Below are 23,740 nucleotides of genomic sequence, written 5' to 3'. Positions count from 1 at the left end.
CCACTTCCACTCGCTGGAAGCCAATGACAAAGCCCCATGACTTCAGTAGTTAGCAGGAGTGGGCCCATAAAGTGGGGCATGGGAGATCCTCTTTATGTTTTTTCTTCAAGTTGCTTAACGATATAGTTTTTTTACAACTTAGGAAAGGGGCTGTTAAATCACTAGCACCTGTTGGTTTTTTGAAGCCAAGCCCCTAGATGCGTATGAGGGTGGAAGATCACTCTGCAAAGCCTAGAACCAGTACTAGTGTTTTATAAAAAGGGGGACGGGCATTTCCCCCTCCTAACAAAGTAGTGAGGGCTGCTAGCTAACGAGAGCAGACTACCCGCGGGCTAACCACACGTGCTGAACGACACCGGTCTGCCGGGCGATGGTCTCACCCACCCACCGTCTAAACGATCAAGCAGAGCTGCACGACGGAGACTAAATCTGAGCAGACTCTTCAGAGCCCGCCGCAAGCCGGTGTAAGAGATGCTCTGCCGGCAGCCCGGGCGGTGCAGCCCGCCAGCAGGACGCTCCCGGGGAGCCCCGCTGCGCCGGCAGTGCCGTGACCAGCGCCTGAACCCCTAGCGCAGCCCGGTGTAGGCGGGGCAGGCTGGGCGGGAAGGTGGGCCCGGGGCGGGGTGGAGCTGGCGGAGAAGCCCTCCCCCGGCTCAGGGTGCCGCGGCCAGTGGTGCCCGAGGAGCGCCAGGCGCACGGCTGGGAGTGGGGGGGGGGAGCGGGGGAGCCACCGCGACGAGCCCCGCTGCACCTGGCCGCTGCGGCGCCCTCAGCCCAGCACCGCGGCCATGCGGCGGGCGCTGCTGCTCCTGTCCGCCGCCGCCTCGCTCTGCTCAGGTACGTGGGCACGGACCGGGGCGGGAGGGTCCTGCAACCGCGCGGGGTCGGCGGCTCGGCTCGGCTCGGCTCGGCTCCAGGCGCGCTTCTGCCTCGCGCGCACGCGGAGCAGGGCTCGCGCCGCTGCACCCGCCACCGGTGACAAACCCGCCGTGGCCGTGGTGCGCTCCCCGCCGGCTCTGAGCCCCTGCCCGTGCCGCGCTGACGTGCAGCCACTCTTGTTTCGCGGGCAGATAAGACGCTCAATGCATTTTATTATTATCCTTGTCCGCATGTCTGCGCGCACCGGCGCGAGGTCGGTTAGGGAATAAGCTACGAACTGACGTGTTCAGTCCAGAACCCTTATGGTAACAGAGAAGTTTGCGCCCTGTGGCTTTAAGAACTGTTGCCTCGTGTGCAGGGATTTGCACGTGCCAAGGCACTGCCAGGGCGCCCCGCTTTTCAAAAGATGACTTGAAGCGAATTGTTTGTCCTGCCGATCAGAGTTTTTTGTGTGTATTTGTCTGGCTCCGCGCTGTGAACTTCAGGACATCACAAGTTTGCGACTCCTGGTGTGCGCCCACTTGGGATACTTTAGAGGTAAGGTTGCAAGATGTCACAGGTCTGTGTATGTATATTACGGCGCAATGTTTCAAAAGTTACTAGGGACTTTTGGGTGCCCAACCTGAGACATCTTGAAGAAGCCTGATATTCAAACTCAGCACTAGCGAAAAATCAGACCATGGGGTCAGTTGGGAATTAAAAAAAAAATATATATTAAGAATTTTCAAGTTGGGAATTAAATTTGGTAGTCACTTTTGAGAATTTGTGCATACTGTTTTCAGTATTTATCAGTTTTTCTCACTCTTTCAAATGTGGATTAGTACAGTTACTTAGAGTGGAGAAAAACATATTTAAATGACTTTTGTATTGCAGTGCAGGTTGCAGCAGATATGCACAAAGAACCTAATCCCCTATTCTATGTGAGCCAGAGTTCCTATTGACTTCAGAGAGAGGTTTGGATACAATACAAATGGGCCCAGTCTGTTCTCTAGGAATATTTCATACATTTTTTATTTAAGCACACAGAAAAATATATTGCCATCAGTTACAAAAGCTGGCTTTTCTCTTTCCAGTCACCTCTTGGATAGTAGTTTGTTAGGCTGATGTTCCTTATGTTACACAGTAAATGGAGACACATGGTTAGCAAATGAAAAGAAGCTCTTCATGGGCTCTTGATAAACAGCCCAGTAATTGAGTTTAAAAGAGCCCAGTAATTGAGTTTCTCTTTCTGTATGCTGGTATGCTTTTTAGTACTATAGTGAAATGAAATGTACTGTGCCTCACCTTTTGGGTTTTCCATTTTTGCTCAAGTTTTAATATTTGCCTGAACTTACTGTTCATCTAAGTATGGTATTGAATCATAAAAATTAGGGCAACGAAGGATTGTTCCCTATAGCATGTTTTTTCCTTTAAAACTAAAATGTCTCATTGTATGGCTTTCATCAGTTCCCTTGGGAAGACTATTCCACAGTCTAATAAATCTCACTAGTCTAGATTGCCATCTATATGGGGGAAGTCCCCATAATTTTCTGGACCCTTAAAGTTTAAACTTGTGGTGTTTCTTCCTAATCTTCCTTTCTGGGGACCTGATCAAGAGCTGTGCTTCCTGTCCAACTACTCTTTAGAGCATTGGTTCTCAAACTGTGGGTTGTGACCTCAAAGTGAGTTGTGACCCTGTTTTAATGGGGTCGCTAGGGCTGGCATTAGACTTGCTGGGACCTGGGGCCGAAGCCCGAGCCCCACCACGCGGGGCCAAAGGACAAGGGCTTCAGCCCTGCATGATGGGGCTCAGGGTCCAGGTCCTCCACCTGGGGCTTCTGCTTTTGGTCCCTCTTCTGGGGCGGTGGTGCTCAGGCTTTGGTGACCCTGCCTGGGGTGGCAGGGCTCAGGCAGGCTCAGGCTTCAATCCCCCCTCCTGGGGTTGTGTAATAATTTTTGTTGTCAGAAGGGGGTCATGGTGCAAGGAAGTTTGAGAACCCCTGCTTTAGAGGCTAGATTCTCAATGTAGGGAGCAGCGTCAGGATCATTTTGTGCTGCTGTACCTTTACAAGTTTGAGGTCAAAGAAGTGGCTGGATCTTTGAGGGAGTGGCCTTCGTTCTGCTTCAGGTATCCAGTCTTCACAATCACCAAGCCCTGATCCTGTGCACTTGGCAGAGACACCTCTATGGGTATGTCTACATTGCACTAAGAGCCAGCCCCCTAGCCCAGGTAGACATTCATGCTAATGGGGCTTGAGCTAACACATTAAAAATGGCCATGTGGATGTTGAGAGCTCAAGCTGCCACCAGAGCCACAAATCCACCCAACTGACCCCATGGTCTGAGCGCGGGTGATTAGCCCATCTCCACTGGAGCCGGAACATCCCTGCTGCTATTTTTAATTCCCACACAAATTTTAGCTCTGGCAGAGCTAACACAAATCTGTCTACCCAGGCTGGGAGGCTCCTCCTAGATGCAGGGTAGTCATACCCTGTGGGATCAGGAAGAATAATGCATGACACATGCTGCTGACCTGATGAACCTTCCCCCATCCTGTCTGTGTGCCTCCCACCTCAGGCTGGCCCTGTTTTAGATCCCCCTCAGACGGTGACACTGCGGGGAGCACTGAGAGCATCTATCATATTTTTTTTCTGATATTCAGCCTACCTCCTCCTCCTTGTACCCACTCATTGCCAACTTCCTATAATTCTTCTCCATCCATGGTATATACTTAAAAATGTGTTAGAAATGGTTAGCTACCTTCCCCTCTTCCTTCACGACCTGAATAGATGCTTAGTCTCTCCTCATAAATTAGCCTTTCCAGACTCTCTATTGGTCTTCTTTCAGCAAACTTTGGATTATCAGTATTTATTTTGGTGGGAGTTGGGGGTACGCAGCCTATTGCAGGATTGGGCCCAATATTTGTACATCAGATCAAAGTCAGCTACCTGTTAATATTTGGGGTTTATAGAGTGTCTGAGGCATGTAGTGTATGGCTTATATTACAGTACATGTTGGCAGTGCATGGGACTTAATTATAGAAGTGAATATAATGCATTTATTAAAAGGGATACATTAACCAGATATTTCCTTGCTTTTAAGAGTTTAAGTGCATGTGTAATCTACACAGCTGCTGGGTGTGGTGTTCTGTCACATCTAGTGACATTTAGAGAGAGAGATCAAATTAGTGTGCTCTACAGCCTTAGCTAACAGCGAGTTGGCTTTTAGCTCATGTGGTAGAGGTTCACGCATTAAGCTCCAGAGGTGCGGGGTTTGATCCTGCCTGCTGATTGAGGTCTGTTGGCATTACACATGCTCCCCTTAAGACGCATTGTTTTTTTAATTAAGTTTTTTTCTTTATAGGAATTAATAATAAAATGTGAAAACCACAAGATCATCCCTGTAGTTGTTATGAAAGGCATGGGTGTTTCTGTGGATGCCATTTTGTGTGTGTATATATGAGAAGGTGTGAGTGTAAAATAAACATACAGGAGCAGATCTTCAGTTGGTGTAATGGAGCTACATCAATTTACACAGCTGGAATCTGGTGCACAGTAATTGTCTAAAATATCTTTTTCTTCAGAATAGGTATGTTATTGGCTTTCTTTATGAGAGGACCAGAGGCAGGACAAGCTGCTGTTGAGAATAGTCAAATAAGAGACACATGTCAAAATACCAAAAGAGAAAATCTGTTTGTTATGAAAGAAGTAGCTATGTTGAAGCATTATCACATGACAATCTTTCTATGCCACATGATTGCAGTCATAGTGAGCTTCAAACACAGTGAATCTTGAGGCTGAATTCTCTGTCACACCCCTTGTGTTCTGAACAGAGTGTTACCAAGAAGTTGAATGATAAAATACAAGCTTAAAATATTGAACAAGGAGAAAATATTGTGTCATTTGATTAACAGACTGGTATATGTATGTACAGTGTGTGAACGAGCCTTTCATTCAGCTTGTTAATTACCTTGCACAATTAGTAATTTCTAACTTGTATTGTGCTTTTTTATATATGATACATGCACAGATATAGCTTACATATATATACACCCATATTTTTTTCCTGTCCATCTCTTTATGTACTTAGAGAGAAGGAAAGAAACTAAAGAACCAAGTAACTGAGCTATTCACACCATGTAATTTACTGTTAAAATCAGCTACTACCTTGAGGGCCTTAAAAGTGGTCAGTATAGTGCCAATCTTAATGATAATAATAATTGATAATTAATAAAAAGCTAAGATGAGCTAAGGACTATAGAGAGTTGGGCCTTACGTCAGTAAGAAAATAGTTGAGAAGATAGTTAACTCAAATTATAAGGGATTGTCTTTTTTCTTCTGTGTTGGTAAAGCATCTAACACATTGGGGTCCTGGTCCATGTTCTAGGGCCCCTAAGGGCTACAATAATACAAATAACACTGTGTCTAGATGAGAAATATGAGCATAATAAAAATGAATTAATATGGTCTTTGTAAGGGTAAATTTTGGCTCTTTGACCTATTAATTTCTGCAATCCGGTCTAACAAAATAGTAGATATGAGAACTGGAGGTACAATTTATTCTGACTTTTTTGAACAGGCCTTGGATAGTCGCTTGCAAGAGGTTGCTAAGGAAGCTTAGTATCCTTCCCCCCTACCCTCCCCCGCCCTCCAATTTGGATGCAGTTCTATTGATATAAAGGTGTTTATGCTGGAATAGCTATTCCTGTACGGAAAGAGGAATGAGGTATAGCACTGTAAGGCACCTTTGTACCCATATACCAGCTTTCTCCCAACGGCATAGAGCGGCTATATGGGAGACCTTACAGTGGTGCAGCTGAAGCAGTACAACTGTGCTGCTCTAGGGTCTGTAGTGTAGACATAGCTTTAGTACTAGAGTGTAAGAGGTAGACCTGTTGTGGAATAAAGCCTGTTTAAATGTTAGGAATCGGATTAGGAATAAATGGCTCCCAAGTCTGACTTTGGAGTAGATGTTAACAATAAGCATCTGAAGTAGCTCTACTGCTAACATTGGTGTCAAATATTTTTATTGACAGCTTGGAAGATCACAGATTTTTGTTTCTTTGAAACCTCTTGGAAAGCTCAATATTGGAGGCCATAAAGGCCATTTGGTGTTCTTGCAGGTCAATTCCTATGTTCCTGTGAGAGAGACTGCAAAGATGTATCATTAACTTCCAAGTTCCTTGATACAACACTGGGGCCCGGTCTACACTGCTGGTTAAGTCGATGCAAGTTACATCGCTCAGGGGTGTGAAAAAAATCACCCCTCTAAGCAATGTTTATATTGACCTAATGTGGTGTCTACACTGCGCTATGTCGGTGAGAGATGCTCTCCCATCGACTTAGCTCACACTTCTCAGGAGGTGAAGTACTGAAGTTGCCAGGAGAGTGCTCTGCTATCGACTTATTGCATCTTCACCAGACCTGCTAAATCGATGTGACTATATCAATCTCAGAAGTGCCGATTTAATTTAGCATGCCAGTGCAGACAAGCCCTGAGACATCAGACTCTGATGACAGCGTTGGAACTTCTAAAAGAAGGGCTGGAGCTGTCCTGTCAACAGGGATGAAAGTAAGTCTAGGGACTTACCAGTACGGGGCTGGGCTGGGGCCAGCTCTGGCCCCTGGAAGGGGCTGGGCTGGGGCCAGTCCTGGTCCACCCTGTACCGGCAAGTGCCTCCTTCCCCCTCCCCGAGGTTACAGCGGCAGCCGAGGGCTCTGGCAGCTGTTTAAAGGGCCTGGGGCAGTAGCGGCGGCCAGAGCCCTGGTCCCTTTAAATTGTCGCCGGAGCCCTGGGGAAGTGGTGGTGGGGCTCCGGGGACGATTTAAAGGGCCTAGGGCTCAGCCGCCACTACTGCCCCGGGCCCTTTAAATCCCCGCCCCAGCCCTGCCGCTGCTACCCCAAGGCTCCGGCAGTGGGGCTGTGGCAGCAGTTTAAAGGGCCAGGGGCTCCAGCCACTGCTGGGAGCCCCAGGCCCTTTAAATTGCACCTGGGGAAGCCAATCCACCCTGGTACTGGGGCGCACCGGCTTACTTTCACCTCTGCCTGTCAAGGAACTTCAATACTTGAGTCTGGTATAATAGTCTTCTCTGCTTGCTGTTGGCCTGGTGAGGGGGTAGAAATGCTACTATTGCCAACTGATAGAAATTCACCTTTATCTTAAAGGTAACCTGTATGGGGAAGGGAAAAGGTATCTTTTTTTTGTTTTGTTTTTCATTATGGTGTATAAAAAAGACCTGAAATGTGTATTTTTAAAGGTTTTGTTTTCTGCTTATTTTGTACATTAGAAATCAGATCTGATCTAGTCTGGAAGACTGATAACTGGAGAACTAGTGAAATGATGACATAAGAGCAAAGAGAATAAAAGCTGAGCAACTGAAAAAGGAAGAGATTTGCAGACACAGGCCATGATTTTTAAAGGTATTTAGGCGTTGCTGTGCTCAGTGTTTGCAACTCCTACCTGATTTAGGAGCCTAGCTTTTGTTTTTGATTTAGGCACTGGCCCCTAAGTGCCTAAAACCCTTTGATAATGACATTTAGATTCCTAAATCACTTAGGTGCTACAATGCTGAGCATGGCTATGTCTAGATACCTTTAAAAATTTGAGCTACATTGTCTAGAAGTCTTCACTTTTGTTTTAACAAAACAAACAATTTAGCATAGACAACTAAAACATCGAAGAACAAAAGCCTCTGTTAAGGATCCTGTCCTCCTACCCCTTAAACTGAGCTGTGAGAATTAACAATATACATAATCTGTGATCCCCCAACAAATCTTCCCTCAGAGCCAGTGAAGCCCAAAAATTGACATCTGATTGCTTCTAAAGAAGCATAAAAGGGCACAAATCCACCTTTTTAGAAGATTCTTGCAGACTACTGCTTTCATTTGTTGTTGTTTTTGTTCATGGTCAATTGTTGTTTTCTTCTTCTGCTTCAGGTGACAGATTTTTTTTTTTTCTTATTTAACTTTTCCATATACAGCTCTCGGCTGACTTCTTTCCTTGAATTTTTCTGTCTTTGATGTAAGCTTCTTCCAGAGGTATAAGTGTTTCTTTTCATTAGCTTAAGACTTCACTCTAGTACGAGCTCTATTTTTTGTGGTAGTAAGGGTGGATTTAATTTAAATCAAATTGATTGAAATCATGATTTAAATCATTCATCAGGAAGACTCTATTTAATTATGGTTTTCTACATAAAAGTGCATTCTTGTTGGTTGTTATAACCTTAATACATATTGTTCACAACTCATCTCAGAGATAGATGTAGGTTTCATTTTTAGAAGGTACACACTATACATTTTTAAACAGTGATTTATTTTGAAAGCTTTTCAGATTATTTTAATCTATATCAGAAAACAAATGGTTGTTTGGTTATTTCATTTACCAGAGGTAACTGAAGCAGATATTTATGAAGTCATTGGGAGGTGAACTATCTTCAATTCAACAGGTTAATCATTAATATTTGGAGGATTTTCTTGCCATGCTGTATTAGGAGGAGAGCAGCACCAGACAGACATTTAAATTGTTGTATTTAACTAAAACAACAACGTTAGGTATTCTGGATTTTTTTCTTCAACAGCAAACATAATATTTTAATTAAACAAGCATATATCCCTCACTTCTCACATTTATCTCCAGACTTCTTCCCCTTGTCCAGATCTATTCCGCCCCCAACAATCTTCTATTCATTGAACTTTTTGAAACTTTGCACTTTTAGAGAGAGGTAAGGGATTGACTGTGTGTACACAAACTTGCAGAGGGACAATAGAGTTGAGGTCTGTTATTTCTCACCTCTATATATTTATTTATTTTAAAACATTTTTGCTGTTAACAAGCATGTTACCTCTGGAGACACAAAACCACAGTTTGAGAACTGCAAAACTAAGCATCTCTGATGGTATCTTGAACACTGAGTCCCATTGGGTAGATAGAAAGATCAACCTTAATTATCTGGACAGAAGCCTGTGGAACCTCATAAGATTGGGTCCCTAATCCATGAACTATTGGATCTCATTTACAAAACTTTTCTTAAACATTACATGAATATATTGTCTCATATTATAGAATTAGAATTTATAATCCCTATTCCATGATGAGATATCTTTGAGCTATAATGTATCTTTAGATAGCTTTTTTTCCCTCAAGAAGCATTTTATCAAAAAAATCTGATTTTTTTAATTTAAAAAAAAATCATTGATTTTTATCCACCCTGGCTAGTACCGCTCTCCATCCAAGGGTATGTGCATTTCAGTCATGGATGTAGCTTGTGAAACACTGAGATCCTGCAGGATAAAAGATAAATGCAAATACAGTTTTTCATGATTAAACCATAAAAATTGGCTTCGCGGTGATTCATCTGCAGTTCAGTTTTCTGACTCAGATAGTTGAGCCTTTTGTCATAACCACCACTATCTCCTGTCTATTTTCTATAAGGAAGCTGATTTCTTCTAGGGAAAGCAATGCTTACCAGGATTCATGTCCTGGTCAATTCTTCCATGCACTCACTTTTGAAGTGTATAACCTAGAGGTGCACAAAAACATTGGAAAATTTTCCAAAGCATTTTTTTGCTGCTTCATTTCAGGCTATTTTGGGGGCTTCATATTTTGCTTTTATGCTACATTTGACAAACTAGCAAACACTTTTTATTCTCAGAAAACAGCATTCTTGCAATGGAAAGAAGCCCATTTAAAATTAAAATACATTGAATATGGCATGGGTTTTTTATTTTCAGAATTTTAAGTTACTACAAAAGAACTCAAATATTGAGCGTATTCATCTCTCATTGTGACTATTTCACACACCTTTTTATATAAGCCATTTTAAATTTTATTGAATTGATAAAATTTAGCTGCTTACCTGGTAGCATCTTGTTATAATCCTCCGTTATAATGTCTCTTCTCTTCTTCCCTTCAGTAGCTCTCTTTTCATGGATATATAGAGTTTTAAGGCCAGAAGGGACCATAAGATCATCTAGTTTGACTGGATCTAGTCATAGACCATTTCATTTCACATTGTTACCCCTGTATTAGGGTTGCCAGGTGTCCAGTTTTCAACTGGAATGCCTGGTCAAAAAGGGACCCTGGTGGCTCTGGTCAATATCGCTGACTGGGCCATTAAAAGTCTGGTCAGCAGCACAGGTAGGCTCCCTACCTGGCTCTGCGTGACTCCTGGGAAGCTGCCAGCATCTCCCTCTGCCTCCTAGGTGGAGGGACGGCCACAGGAGCTCTGCACTCTTCCCTTGCCCCCAGTGCCAGCTCAAGTGCTCCCATTGGCCAGGAACTATGGCCAATGGGAGATGGGGGCGGTGCCTGTAGATAGCCCCCAGCTAATTAGGCTGGCAGCTGTTTCCCCTTCGCCAATCAGGCACAAGTTTCTCTAGCCAGCCCCAATTTACCTCTCTTAATGGGAGTGGCATGACAGAGGGCTGGCTCAGGAGTCCCAGCACAGTGGCAGTGCAGAGAGCCATTTGGTTGTGCCTCTGTTTAGGAGCCAGAGGGAGATGCCAGAAGCTTCCTGGGAGCTGCCTGAGGTAAGCGCTGCCTGCAGCCCACATGCCCTCCTGCACCCCAGCCCCCTATGCCAGTCCTAAGCCCTCTCCTGCACCCCAAACCCCAGCCCCATCCCAGAGCTCACACCCCCAGCCAGAACCCTCACTCCCCCCCTGCACCCCAACCTCCTGCCCCATCCCAGATTCCCCTCCCACACCCTGAATCCCTCATTTCTGGCCCCACCCTGGAAACCCCAGCCCAGAGCCCGTACCCCCTCTGAAACCCCAACCCCCTGCCCCAGCCTGGAGCCCTCTCTTGCACCCCAAACCCCTCATCTCCAGCCACACCCCAGAGCCCGTACCCACAACCAGAGCCCTCACCACCTCTCCCCCCGCCCCCGCACTCCAGCTCTGCCTCAGCCCAGTGAAAATGAGTGAGCGAGCGAAGGTGGGGGAGAGCAAGTGATGGAGGAAGGGGGGTCTGGCCTCAGAAAAGGGGCAGGGACAGGTGTTTGGTTTTTTGCAAATAGAACGTTGGCAACCTTACCCTGTATTGAGCCCAGTACTTTGTGTTTGACTAAAACATATCTTCTAGAAAGGCATCCAGTCTTAATATGAAGATATCAAGAGATGGAGAATCCACCTCTTCCTATGCTAGTTTAGTTAATCACTCTCACCCTTAAAGCAGAAATAAGGCACACATTTTTAAATTTGTCTGGGCCCTGTGTCCAGTCATTGGTTCTTTCTTATGCCTTTCTCTGTTAGATTTTAAAAGAGCCTGTTAGTAACAGGTATTTTCTGCCTGTGAAGGTGCTTTTACACTCTGATCAAATTACCTCTCAATCTTTTTTTGATAAATTAAATAGATTGAGCTTTTTAAGTCTCTTGTTATAAGGCATTTTCTCCAGCCCCTAAATAATTTTTGTGGCCCTTGTTTGTTCCCGCTTCAGTGTTTCAATATCCTTTTCTGAAATGTGGACATCAGAACTGTATGGCACTATCTGTCTCACTAGTGCAGTACAGAGGTAAAATCAACTTCCTACTCATTTCTCTCTGTTTATTTATCCAAGGATTGTGTTAACCCTTTTTGCCACAGCATTGCACTGGGAACTAATGTTGAGTTGCTCATCAGCTATGACCCTTCAATCCTTTTCAGAGTTATCTCCATCTCCTCAATACATGAAGAGCACTTTACATTCATTTTAGGAGTTTTAAATCATCAATCATAGCTTCAAAAGCCAGATTTAAAAACTTCTTTTTACTTTTCAATCATGAAAACTTGTAGAATCTTGAAGAAAATACATAATGTGAGAAGAAAATTTAACTAGTTCTGCAATTTTATTTGACTTCTTTTCTTTTGTATGGTTATTTTTTGAGAGTCACATTCTTCCTGGTCCTTCAGCACGTGTGCAGTGATAGGGAACTGTGAAAGGGTGCTGCGCTGGGACTCCTGAGCCAGCCCTCTGTCATGCCACTCCCATTAAGAGAGGTAAATTGGGGCTGGCTAGAGAAACCTGTGCCTGATTGGCAAAGGGGAAACAGCTGCCAGCCTAATTAGCTGGGGGCTATCTACAGGCCTAGAGGAAGGAAGCAGGGAGGAAGCTAGAGAGTAGAAGGAGAGGGGTAGCTCAGCTTTCATTCTCTTTGTTCTTTTATGTCATCATTTCACTAGTTCTCCAGTTATCGGTCTTCCAGACTAGATCAGATCTGATTTCTAATGTACAAAATAAGCAGAAAACAAAACCTTTAAAAATACACATACATTTCAGGTCTTTTTTTATACACCATAATGAAAAACAAAACAAAAAAAAGATACCTTTTCCCTTCCCCATACAGGTTACCTTTAAGATAAAGGTGAATTTCTATCAGTTGGCAATAGTAGCATTTCTACCCCCTCACCAGGCCAACAGCAAGCAGAGAAGACTATTATACTAGACTCAAGTGTTGAAGTTGCTTGACAGGACAGCTCTAGCCCTTCTTTTAGAAGTTCCAATGCTGTCCTCAGAGTCTGATGTCTCAGGGCTTGTCTGCACTGGCATGCTAAATTAAATTGGCACTTCCTGTGTGCTGCCCCTTCTCCTCGAGACCCCGCCCCTGCACTACCCCTTTTCCCCAGCCCCCACCATTATTCTGCCTCTTCCCTGCAAGACCCCACCCCCCACTTGCTCCCTCCCCTCCCCCTCACTAGCCCTTGTGATATGGCTTGCTGCTGTGGGTGCGGACATATGTAAAAGATGGCTAGTGGATCATGGGTCAGATCGTAGGTTGATCCTGGTGGATGCTGTGGAAGTATAACATTGTATAAGTATAACATTGTATAAGGGGACATGCTGGATACATTGTATATGAGAGGGCATGCCAAAACATGTTACAAAGTATCTGAGGGAGCACATGTAGGGACAGTTAGCTTTTGAATGGAGAAGCAATTAAGATGGAGCCAGCACGTCTAAGAAGCAGGCATCAGAAGGGAAGGTGTGAAGGGCAATTAGTTAAGTTAACTGGAAGCTGTTAAAGGAGATTGTTAAGGGTGGCAGGTAATTGAAGATACGTGACTGGTCTCAGGGATCTCGAAGGGTGGTGACTAAAATCTTTTTCTTCTTTTGTCTGTAACTTCTCTGTAACTTGTTCTCCAAAAAACTGTATAAATTAAGAGACACAAGCCCCACTCGGAGGGCTCACTTCTAAATGTATTAGCAGAGCAGCTTTGCTAATAAAACAGAGTGGTCTGATAAATTGTGAGTCTGAGTCAAACTTTGACAATTGGGAGGTCTCACCGAGATGGCAAGCGGCTTCACTGAGGCTGTGTGATCCCTGACTGCCTTGCAGGACGATCGTGGCAGCCGGCGCCTGGACGCTTAGTCCAAGCAATCCTCCACAAGACAGAAAGGTACACAGCAGCAGCGCAGTCTACGCCATTGAACTTGTTGGTTCCCACTCTGTTCGGGTAGGGGTCTTTGGATCCAGCTTCTGGAATCAGACGTCTCAGGTAATTATTATTTTTGTGCTTTAACCGGTTTGAGGACTGTCTTGTCTTAGTGTCTATCCGTCTTCCCCGTGGTGTGTGTGTGTGAATCTGGGAGCCATCTCTGTCCGGAGACTGGCTGACCAAGGGGTCCCCGTCCCCACGGTCTGAATAAGTGGAATCTGCACAGCTGCAGCCGCACCACGCCTTGGGTATAACCCCTGGTGTGAAAGCAAGGGCAGTTGAGGCAGTAGCCTGTGGGCTCCTTTCTGTGTGTTGCACCGGGTACCGCTCTGCTGAGCCCGAATTTCCTTCTTGTGTGAGTGCTGTGTGAAGTCCTCCTGGATGGGTAATCAGAAGTCTAAGGTAGAACAGTTCCCTAAGGGAACTCCAGCTTATTTTATGTATTTTAGGAGGGGTCCGGACTCTTGTAGGTTTCTTGAAAAATGGTCCAAATTAGCTCTAGAGAACCCCAAATTACAGTGGCCACTGTTAGGTTCTTGGGACAAGGATCGAGTGGACACTTTAAAAAGCAAACTCATCCTCCCAAAAACCAAATTGGAGAGAGGAGAAGTAGACTGCTTCATGCAGTGGTGGGAAGAGGCAAATCGTAGATGGACTGAGTCAAAACTCACCTCTCTTAAAAATTCTATCAAAAAACTAACAGTTCAATTGGATGCAGTCTCTCCCACCACTAGTCCGAGCGCTCCCCTTTGCCCAGTCCTGTGCAATGATCCGGATCAAACCTGACCCCCACCATACTCCTGCGCAAATAAGAAATCAGAAAAGGAAAAATCTTCAGTGACTACAGATAATGAAAGTGAAGAAGATACCCTCATTGGCCTCGCAGCTCTGCAAAATATTATGAAGAAGAAATCCAAAGCAGACTGCAAAGATTCTCTTGACATTTCTTCTTGGAAAAGAGAACCTGATGGGAGGTTAATGAGACTCTGATCAAACTGTTGTGGCACCCTTACGAGTCCTTAAGATGGGAGAAAGTGAGTCCATATGGGATTATAAGCCCTGGACTCGTACGGAACTTTTATCTATAGTTAAAAGTTTTCCCAAACCACAGGAAAACTCTGTCAAATTTGCTGAGGAGTTTCTGTTAATCTGTGAAACCTATGAACCCTCTGAGACAGATCTCCTCCAACTGTGTAAATTGTTAGCTCCTGCCAGTTATTATGAAAAATGGTTGGCTGTCGCAGACTGGCCAGCTGAGGCATGCCACTCAACCATAAAAAGTACTGGCCCAGATTCGGCATACAGAGACCAGTGTATGGCTCTTTGGAAGCGCCTGTATCAAGCCATTCCCAAAGTGTGGTCTCCTAAAACAAACTGGACAGCAATACGTTGCTGTAAGCAAGGGCAAGGAGAAAGCCCAGGCGACTATAGGTCCCGGCTAACTGATATTTTCCTACAACATTCAGGAATACAAGAGCCCGATGTAAATGGGCAGGGGGCCTTGGCACATGCATTTGTTGATGGTCTTCTCCCTGCCACAGGCAGCATGTTAAAACGAATAAGTGTGGGATGGGAGACTGAAACCATGGACAAATTGCTGGCAGTAGCAGAGCATTGCCACCGCACTTTAAAAGGAAAGGAGGAACAGTCCTCCCAAAAGTTAATGGCTCTGCAGATACAGCATTATTCAGGACTAAGCAGACCACACCGGGGACAGGGACGGGGTTGCGGAAGGGGGCGGGGGGCTGGATTAACTGGGGTTTGTAACTACTGTAAACAGCCTGGACACTGGAAAAAAAGGGTGTCCAAGACGACCTAATAATTGTATGGGAAATCAAGTGAACCCCCCGCTGGTTCCTCCAGCTGATCCCCCCAACCCTATTTTTCACCCCAACAATGATGGGATGCTGGGGAACCTCACAAAGTTTTAGCTCCCTTATTACCTCTGTCCCCTACTGGAGAATGTGTCCTGACTGTAAATGATCTCTCTCTCCCTTTCCTTGTTGATACTGGAGCTTCTCTTTCTACAATCCGCACCACTGACTTGCCTGAGGTTCCCCGATCTGGAAAATCTGTGTCTGCTATTGGCATTACAGGGATCCCTACCTCTTTTCCCCTCTCTAAACCTTTGTCTGTTCAGGTCGGTCCCCTCTCTGAGGAGCATGCATTCCTCCTCTCTAATTCCACCCCTGCAAACCTTCTGGGACGGGACTTGCTATGCAAACTTGGCTGTTCTATTTACTGCTCCCCAGATGGTGTCTATCTGCAAATCCCTCAGTCTCCCTTATGTGATTCTGTAGCCTCCCTGCTGTCTGAAACTTCCCTCTCCACTCCAGTCCCTTGCTGTCCCTTAACTCCGTCCCTAGAGCACCTAATCTCTCAGGTTCCTTCCTCCCTATGGCCATCTCACCCATCTGAAGTGGGCCGATTAAATACTGACCCAGTTCGGATTACTGTAGACAATTCCAAACCTATGCCTCGCCTGTCTCAGTATCCTTTGAATCCTGAAGCAGAGGCTGGGATTGCTCCAGTTATATCTGCATTAAAAGAACAAGGAATTATTGTCCCTTGTTCCAGCCCCTGTAACACCCCTATCCTCCCAGTTCAAAAGGCTGATGGCAAATTGTGGCGATTTGTTCAAGACCTTCAAGCTATTAACCGTATTGTCATACCTTCTTTTCCAGTGGTTCCTAACCCTGCTACAATACTAGCGTCTATTCCTCCAAATGCAACCCACTCTACTGTTGCAGATTTGTGCTCCGCTTTCTTCTCTGTCCCAGTTCACTCTGAATCCCAGTATCTCTTTGCCTTCTCCTACAAGTGTCAGCAATATACATGGACTACCCTTCCCCAGGGTAAAAGAAGGGTATACAGAGAGTCCATCCTATTTTTCTCAAGCCCTAGCCAGGGATCTCGCTGATCTGGTTTTCCCATCAGGATCCACACTGATCCAATATGTGGACGACTTACTCCTGTGCTCCCCCTCTCTGTCTGCCTCAGAAACTGATTCACTAACACTTCGCACAGCTTTAGCAAACAAGGGTCATAAGGCTTCTCGCACAAAATTGCAGCTCTGCCAAACTTCTGTCACATACCTAGGCTTCCTTCTCTCCCAGGGCTCCTGTATACTCTATCCAGCCCGGGTACAAGCCATCCTTAGCTTTCCCCAGCCTTGCTCTCCACGCCAGGTCAGAAAATTCTTAGGCATGACAGGGTTCTGTAGGCAATGGATTCCTCAATATGCTTCTCTGGGTAAACCACTCCAAGAACTCACTCGATCCTCTGTACCTGACCCCATGCCATGGCCACTTGAAGCAAATGCTGCTTTCATCTCCCTTAAGCAGAATTTAGCCCCTGCCCCTGCCTTAGGGTTACCTAACTATGACAAGCCTTTTACCCTTTTCTGTCACGAACAATCTGCTTGTGCCCTCGGGGTTCTTACTCAGGAGCACGGTGACAGAAATCGCCCGGTGGCTTATTTTTCTGCAACCTTCGACCCTGTAGCCCAGGGTTTACCCCCTTGCCTACATGCTGTAGCTGCTGCAGCGCGCCTGGTCGAGATGTCTGAGTCCCTTGTCCTCTGCTCTCCTCTCACTTTCATGGTTCCCCATTCTGTGGAAACTCTCCTTCTGCAACGCAACACTGCTCCACCTCTCCTCTGCTCGCCTCACTAGGTATGAACTTTTGCTGCTTTCAGCCTCACATATCACTATTAAGCGCTGCTCCCGGTTAAACCCTGCTACCCTCCTTCCTTTACCTAGTGATGGTGAACCCCATGACTGCCTTGCAACTGTCTCTGCTATCACTGTCCCACACCCCGACCTTTCAGATGTACCTCTCCCTAACTCTGACCTGGTATTATTCACTGAGGGGTCCTGTTATAGAAATGACCAAGGCCACCTTCTTGCAGGGTACGCTGTGGTCTCTCTCTCTGAGACCATAGAAGCTGCACCCTTACCCTCTGTGACCTCTGCCCAGGTGGCTGAACTGATTGCTCTAACCCGTGCCTGCTTTCTAGCCGAGGGGCTCTCTGCCACTATTTTTACTGATTGTCGGTACGCCTTTGGGGTTGTGCATGACTTTGGCACCCTCTGGCAGGCTCGAGGTTTTCTTACCTCTACTGGTACCCCTATCATAGAATCATAGAATCATAGAATATAAGGGTTGGAAGGGACCCCAGAAGGTCATCTAGTCCAACCCCCTGCTCAAAGCAGGACCAATTCCCAGTTAAATCATCCCAGCCAGGGCTTTGTCAAGCCTGACCTTAAAAACCTCTAAGGAAGGAGATTCTACCACCTCCCTAGGTAACGCATTCCAGTGTTTCACCACCCTCATAGTGAAAAAGTTTTTCCTAATATCCAATCTAAACCTCCCCCACTGTAACTTGAGACCATTACTCCTCGTTCTGTCATCTGATACCATTGAGAACAGTCTAGAGCCATCCTCTTTGGAACCCCCTTTCAGGTAGTTGAAAGCAGCTATCAAATCCCCCCTCATTCTTCTCTTCTGCAGGCTAAACAATCCCAGCTCCCTCAGCCTCTCCTCATAACTCATATGTTCCAGACCCCTAATCATTTTTGTTGCCCTTCGCTGGACTCTCTCCAATTTATCCACATCCTTCTTGAAGTGTGGGGCCCAAAACTGGACACAGTACTCCAGATGAGGCCTCACCAATGTCGAATAGAGGGGAACGATCACGTCCCTCGATCTGCTCGCTATGCCCCTACTTATACATCCCAAAATGCCATTGGCCTTCTTGGCAACAAGGGCACACTGCTGACTCATATCCATCTTCTCGTCCACTGTCACCCCTAGGTCCTTTTCCGCAGAACTGCTGCCTAGCCATTCGGTCCCTAGTCTGTAGCTGTGCATTGGGTTCTTCCGTCCTAAGTGCAGGACCCTGCACTTATCCTTATTGAACCTCATCAGATTTCTTTTGGCCCAATCCTCCAATTTGTCTAGGTCCCTCTGTATCCTATCCCTCCCCTCCAGCGTATCTACCACTCCTCCCAGTTTAGTATCATCCGCAAATTTGCTGAGAGTGCAATCCACACCATCCTCCAGATCATTTATGAAGATATTGAACAAAACCGGCCCCAGGACCGACCCTTGGGGCACACCACTTGATACCGGCTGCCAACCAGACATGGAGCCATTGATCACTACCCGTTGAGCCCGACAATCTAGCCAGCTTTCTACCCACCTTGTAGTGCATTCATCCAGCCCATACTTCCTTAACTTGCTGACAAGAATACTGTGGGAGACCGTGTCAAAAGCTTTGCTAAAGTCAAGAAACAATACATCCACTGCTTTCCCTTCATCCACAGAACCAGTAATCTCATCATAGAAGGCGATTAGATTAGTCAGGCATGACCTTCCCTTGGTGAATCCATGCTGGGATCAAGAATGGCCCCTACATTGCCGCCCTCCTGTATGCAGTTTTACTACCGTCTGCCTTGGCAATTAAGTGTACTGGCCACTCAGTGGCAGACACCGAGGTGGCAAAAGGTAATGCACTTGCTGATGTTGCTGCAAAACATGCTGCCACTATAAAACCTTCACCAGAAGCGTTTCTTGGTCCCCTCTCTGTCTCTGTAACGCCACCATCCCTGTCTCATCTCGCTCAGCTCCAGGATTCTGCCCCAGAAACAGAGAGAGACTCCTGGAGTGCTTTGGGTTGCTCTTTGCATTCTGATTCCCTTTGGCGATCGCCCACCGGTACCTTTGTAGCCCCCCTCTCACTCTACCCATCTCTAGCCGCCCTGCTACATGGTGTTTCGCATGTCAGCAAGGAGGGGATGGTCTCTGCTATGAGTAAGGCGGGGTGGTGGGCTCCCCATTTCAGCTCCTTTGCAACCCGCCACTGTGCCGCTTGTGTTACTTGTCAAAGCCACAATGTAGGCAAATCTGTAAAAGTAACACAAGGGTTCTGGGGTTTGCCTAAAGCACCTTTCCTACACTGGCAACTTGATTTTGTACAAATGCCAAAGTGTCAGAAATATGAATTCATTTTAGTGATAATATGTCTGTTTTTGGGCTGGATTGAAGCCTTTCCCTGTCGCAAAGCTGATTCATTGTCCATTGCAAAATGTCTGTTAAACCACATTATCCCTACCAAGGGAATTCCTGCCACTTTGTCTAGTGACCGGGGAACACATTTTACTGGAAAAATTGTTCAACATCTAAACCAGGTATTACATGTCACCCACCTGTTGCACTGCCCTTACCATCCACAGAGTGCAGGGGCAGTTGAAAGGCGAAATGGTGTGCTTAAAAATAAGCTGGCAAAAATCTGTAGTTCCACAGGGTTAAACTGGCCAGCTGCTTTACCACTGGCCCTTATGGAAATTCGGTCATCCCCATCCCAGACACACAAATTGAGTCCATTTGAAATCATCATGGGACGCCTTATGCGAACAATGGCTACTATTACCCCAGCCCCAGACCTAAACCTAACTCACAGCACGCTCCTCCAGTACTGCAAAGGGTTAATGCAAGCTGTGAGCTCCTTCCATTCGCAGGTGCGAGCAGCTTGGCCGACGGAACCCACCTCTGCTGCCTGTCACACTCTTGAGCCTGGTGAGTGGGTCTGCCTGTGGCACTACCTTCGGAAGCACGCCTGGGAACCCCGGTGGAAGGGTCCATACCAGGTGCTGCTCACCACCCAGACAGCAGTGAAATTATCCGGCATCGCTGCATGGATCCACGTCTCACAGTGTAAGCCAGCACCACCTCAAGGGGACCAAGCACCTCTGCAAGACCATGCAGAACCAGCTTCAACCCCAGAAGACAAAGAGGAACAGCCTGCAATACCTTACAATCTGCGCTCTCGTAAGGGTTGCCAGAAGCAGAGGGTAAGCAGACAGCAGGACCCAACAAACAAGAAGCAGTAGTGAGCCTAGCGCCTACTGCCTGGTGGACGTAAAACCGTGACTGCGGTTCCCTCGAAAGGGGTTGTCGGAACCAGAAAGGGTCCTGCTTCCAACATGTGTCCTTTGAGAAGCTTAATCCTCAGCTACTGTGTCCTGAGGGTCTGGGGAATCCAGAGTGACAGTGACAATTCTTTCATCCAACAACAGGTGCAGATAGCCCAGATCCTGAATATTTCTAATTGCTGGGTCTGCAGCCACATCCCAGCTCATTCACAAGCTAGTATCCCCACCATGGCAATCCCTTTGAATTCCTCAGAGCTTGCTGGAGAACCCTATCCACTTAAAAGGACATGGAAGGAAAATGACACTTGGGGGCTGGGAAAAACATATGTTCCTAAACTTATAAGTGTGGTGAAAGGAAAGGGCCACTGGTGCTGGGTGTGTAACGGGACAGGGCTGAATCTAGGGAGGAGCAGCTGTCTCCAATACATTGTGTCCCATGGTGTATGGGACTATTCAAACAAGGTTGGAGAATGGCGAACCGGGTATGGAAAGATAAACTTCCTCTCAACCTGGGACCAAACCAAAGATTCAATCTCTTGCTCCCCCTATAGCCTCCCTGAGAAAAACGGCACCATCTACAAATGTCATGTGAATGCTACCTCTTCTCCCAGTGAAAATCATCCTGTGCCCTTTGGGGGATACTATTCCTCCTTTGTAAATTCTTACATGTCAAAGGGTTGCAGTCAACCCTTCCCAGCTTTAATGGGACATCATTGGGTTTGTGGGGAAAATGCTTACACTGTGTTACCAGCAAATTGGTCAGGTATCTGTTATCCTGCTCAGCTTTTCCCACAATTCCGGGTGCTTCAATCCCTCCCATGAAATCGCCTCCGTAATTTCAGGCGAAAAAGGAGACTTGCCAGATGCTAAATGGTATGTGGATAACATAAGTCCCCTAACTTGGGAAGAAGCTGTTGGCATTTCTTTAGTCCCAGTAAGGGGGGTAATCCACCATGCAAAAAGGCTTTTAAGGTTACAAGCGGTGGTTGAGATCATGGCCAATGAAACAGGAGAGAGCTTAAAAGCTCTAGCCAAAGAAGCAGGAGCGGTCCGACAAGTGGGCCTCCAAAACCGTCGGGCATTAGATATAATACTGGCAGGCAAAGGAGGGACCTGTGCTCTAATTGGAACAGAATGCTGTGTATACATACCTGATAATACTAATGAGGTAATAAATCGTGCTAGCCATCTGGAGCAAATTGCATACCTTCCCCACGAAGAACCAAGTTCCTTGTGGAAATGGATAAGTAACTTATTCAATTTCTCTAGTCTGGGAAACTGGTTGTTTCAAGGAATCCTGACTATCCTATTTGGAATTCTAATAATCTTTGTGTGTTTTCAATTGATTTCTTGTTGTATCCAAAACTGCACAAGACACACCATCCATCAGGTTACCCCTAACCAGAGTGCTAATCTAATGTTGTTAAATGTCACCAGTGAAAGTAATGAAAAAGAACGATTGATGTATGGAATCCAGTAAGTCATTGGTCATCGGCGTAGCCTTGACCAAAAGGGGGGATTGTGGAAGTATAACATTGTATAAGTATAATGTTGTATAAGGGGACATGCTGGATACATTGTATATGAGAGGGCATGCCAAAACATGTTACAAAGTATCTGAGGGAGCACACGTAGGGACAGTTAGCTTTTGAATGGAGAAGCAATTAAGATAGAGCCAGCACGTCTAAGAAGCAGGCATCGGAAGGGAAGGTGTGAAGGGCAATTAGTTAAGTTAACTGGAAGCTGTTAAAGGAGATTGTTAAGGGTGGCAGGTAATTGAAGATACGTGACTGGTCTCAGGGATCTCGAAGGGTGGTGACTAAAATCTTTTTCTTCTTTGTCTGTAACTTCTCTGTAACTTGTTCTCCAAAAAACTGTATAAATTAAAAGACAAGCCCCACTCGGAGGGCTCACTTCTAAATGTATTAGCAGAGCAGCTTTGCTAATAAAACAGAGTGGTCTGATAAATTGTGAGTCTGAGTCAAACTTTGACAATGCAGATCAGATGCGGATTCACATTTTTGTATCCGTGCAGGGTTATACAGATCAAGCCTCAGAAACTTCCCCTGGCTGCAGGAACCTCTGCACAGTGTGTGTATGTGTGTGTGAGAGGCTCGGCGGGGGGAAGGCGGGGTCTGGGTGCGGTGGAGTCCGGATGCGCGGGGGTTGGGTGGATAAGGGGAGCAGCTCCCTGTACAGTGACCTCCCACATGATCCCCCTAAACCTGCACTTGCTGAGCCTCAACCCCTGTGTCAGGAGCCCCCAGAACCTCCCACTGAGCCCCACAAACTCCCACCCTGCAGAGCCTCATCCCCTGCCTCAGGAGCACCCCACCCCACTGAGCCCTAACCTACCAAGCCCACCCCAGCCTCCCCCAAGCCCTAACTACCTTCTCTGGGACTGCCCTGCAGAGACTCATTCTCCTGGCACCCAGACTCCTCACCAAGCTGCCCACACCCACATTGCACCACACAGAACCCTGGTACTCTTGAGGGAATACTGCACCAAAAAATTAAAAAATGTAAAATTCTGTGAAGTTCTACATATTTTAATTGTCAAAATAACATAGAAACACAATAACTATATAATCACACCATTTTCAGACAGCTGCTACTCTGAAACTTGCCTACAAATGGCTGTGTGCCTCAACTCCCATTGAAATTAAAGGGACACAATTGCCTTAAAGATCATACTTCTATCTGAAAATATTTCCCTGCTCTTGTTAAAAGTTCCTCCAATGGTTCTATACCTAAAAGATTAGAGAGCCTGTTCTCTGTTTTCGTTCATTTTGTGCATGTGACAGAATTTTTTGTGTGTTCAATTTCCCTGTTTTCCCTGTGTAGGCATGTAGTCAGTTTTCTCCGTTGTTTGTGTGGGTCTTTCACAAATCAATGCAGAAGAGAGACCATTTTTAATAATTTTAAAAAAGCTATTGTAAAACTGCAAAAAATGGCTGAGGTATGGAGAAGCTGGTGGTGTATGTGAACTACTATTTTTTTCTAAATTAACTAGAGTTCAAGTTGGTGGTGTCTTTTTAACCTCAGTGAACCAGAAGCATAAAATCAGTAACTCTGTCCTGAAGAACAAATATTTAACGACTACAAAATGTTGTCCTTCAGAGAGTAATTAATGATTTTATGCTTCTCTAGCCGGCCCCCCCATGGTGGCCTTGTCCACCAGACTTTGCTGGGCCATAGTACTAATCTGAATGTGGTGTGGAGGGGGATGCACAGGCACTTTATATGACAGCTGCACTTCCTTATTTGCATAGAGGTGTAGGGCTTGGTAGATAAGTGCTGCTAGAGAATTGCATCCTTAAGGAATTGGGCAACCAGGACTAGATGCCAAACAGCTGTTTGAGGCCAGGACATATTTCAGTCTTGTCGCTTTTCTCCTAATTTCCCAAGAACAAGAGAATGTAAAGTTTTAAGGACACATTGTTTTGCTTGCTTTCTCACTTTCCATTACTAATTACATAATCTTTTCTATCAAAGCTTAAATACACAGTTTCCCCTGCTTTGGATTTGTCTTTTT

This window comes from Caretta caretta, chromosome 11, assembly GCF_965140235.1.
Source record: "Caretta caretta isolate rCarCar2 chromosome 11, rCarCar1.hap1, whole genome shotgun sequence".
NCBI lineage: Eukaryota > Metazoa > Chordata > Testudines > Cheloniidae > Caretta > Caretta caretta.
Note: the sequence above shows the minus strand (reverse complement) of the source record.